This window comes from Diaphorina citri, unplaced genomic scaffold, assembly GCF_000475195.1.
Source record: "Diaphorina citri unplaced genomic scaffold, Diaci psyllid genome assembly version 1.1 scaffold4393, whole genome shotgun sequence".
NCBI lineage: Eukaryota > Metazoa > Arthropoda > Insecta > Hemiptera > Psyllidae > Diaphorina > Diaphorina citri.
The window spans coordinates 18,747-21,239 of NW_007381792.1; positions in this window are offsets into that span (position 1 = coordinate 18,747).

The following is a 2,493-nucleotide window of genomic DNA, read 5'->3' on the forward strand; positions in this document are numbered from 1 at the left end:
AAACAATGGTACAAAGCAAAAGATAATATTTAAAATGTTCATTAATTTTTAGATTATTTGAAAAATAATGCCTTGCAATGTTTAGATGGATTCCATAAGCATTGGAAGCTTGTGCTCCAACGATACGCCCCTGTTAATTCAATAATAATTAATTCTTCGTTTTCAATGTGGACAGGTAGATATTTTTCTATTTAATTCTATTCTATTCTACATTCTACTCTATTCTATTATAATTAATACATTACATTGGACTTGTACTTTGTTATTCTACATTAGACATAGGGAATTTTATTTGTTCATTTTGATTCAATTAATTCATTGTCAGATCATTCAGGGTGGCCAAAGAAGAACTGATGGAAATGAACAGTTTTTTTTTTCATTATTATTTAATCTTCTTTTTCTTCGCCTTTTCCCGTGTACAGACGGGGTCGGTGTTTTTCGTCAACCTCTCAATCAGCCCTAACTAGGAGGATTGCTTTGGACTGACATTTGGTTTTGGCTACAAAATTTACGAGTGGATGCCCTTCGCCCTCAACCTTTGCTATTTCTTTAGCAAGGGAAAATTCAGGCTGGTATGCTCCCTGTTTAAAGTCTCCCCAGCCAGACTACTTGTAAACAAATGTAAACCAATAAGTATAAAATTTAATAAAGTTAATCAATTTTGCTCCAGGTCCACCCTGTCAATATGTATTTAATATGGAATATTGTGCTCCAATGATACGCCCCTGTTAATTCAATAATAATTAATTCTTCGTTTTCAATGTGGACAGGTAGATATTTTTCTATTTAATTCTATTCTATTCTACATTCTACTCTATTCTATTATAATTAATACATTTCATTGGACTTGGACTTTGTTATTCTATATTAGACATAGGGAATTTCATTTGTTCATTTTGATTTAATTAATTCATTGCCAGATCATTCAGGGTGGCCAAAAAGGAACTGATGGAAATGGACAGTATTTTTTTTTTTTTTTCATTATTATTTAATCTTCTTTTTCTTCGCTTTTTCCTATGTACAGACGGGGTCGGTGTTTTTCTTCAGCCTCTCAATCAGCCCTAACTAGGAGGATTGCTTTAGGCTGACATTTGGTTTTGGTTACAAAATTTACGAGTGGATGCCCTTCGCACTCAACCTTTGCTATTTCTTTAGCAAGGGAAATTTCAGGCTGGTATGCTCCCTGTTTAAAGTCTCCCCAGCCAGACTACTTGTAAACAAATGTAAATAAGTATAAAATTAAATAAAGTTAATTAATTTTGCTCCAGGTCCACCCTGTAAATATGTATTTAATATGGAATAATTAATTAGGTATTTACTGCTATTTGACGTTAAGTATTTTGCTGTTTTGAGATTTATAGTCAACACTTCAATTTCGTTAGCTGTCAGCTATCTGTCAACTTTTTGCTGATCGGAAACAGACTGTAACTGTCAGGAAAAAAAAAGATGGTGAGCCAGTCTAAGTTATCTTGGAGGTAGCGCGTCTATATCGTAAACAGATAAGGTTCGTTCCCGGAACGGGTGGCTTTCTCCTATCCTGTCTTCCTTCTCCGTTCGCTTTCGGGACATAAAAACTTGTTATTACAAAAAAAAAGATGAACGATGATAAGGTTTGATAAAAATTGAAGAGATAAAAGACAGAATAGGAGAAAGCCAACCTTTACGAGAATTTTATTTATTTATTTATTTAAAGTGAATACAATACAGGCAATTAATCAACCACAGGTCAAAACAGAGAAAACACACACATCAAAACGAAGATTACACTTGCAGGAATAGTTCTTAGTTCATCCAAGGGAGGAGCTCAGCACTTTCTAGCTCCTCAAAAGGGTGGGGTATCGTTTTGCCCCGGGGTACCGTATTGCTCCGTGTTCCCCGACTCTTATTATTCAATATTTTGTATGTCTACCTACTCGTGCCAATCAAAAAGGTTCTACTGAAAACAATCTAATTCCTATAAAAAATTGAAATTTAAGACTCTCTCTCTTGACAGGGAAAAAGTTAAATCGCACTACGATTTCTAGACCGATTTCAGCAAGGAATTAAGAATTTGGTGCGATCTATAGTCCAATTCATGTAAGAAGTCAATCTATAGTCCAATTCATGTAAGAAGTCAGTTGAGGAAAAAAATGTATCCTTATCAACTTTTTCGACTAGGTGAATCTATGTTGTCGAGGCAGTGTACGTTTTCAGTCGACGTCGATCAACGAGGTCGACTATGTGTGGACAATTCGACTGCTCAGGTCATATCGTCCCGCAATCGAAGAGAGAAGGACAGGCCAGCCGTTCCGAGAACGAACCTTATCTGTTTAGGATAACGTTGACCCGGGTGGGAATCGAAGCCGCGACTTAGAGCGCGCTTACAAGGTAGACGAGTCTACGCTCCAAGCCAGCTTAGGCCTGCGTAGAGGTCTTTTTAACTTTTTACTTTCCTTATCCTATAGGAAGGAAAGTAATGTAATCGGGTCAAAATTTCGATGGTCAGTTTTTAGT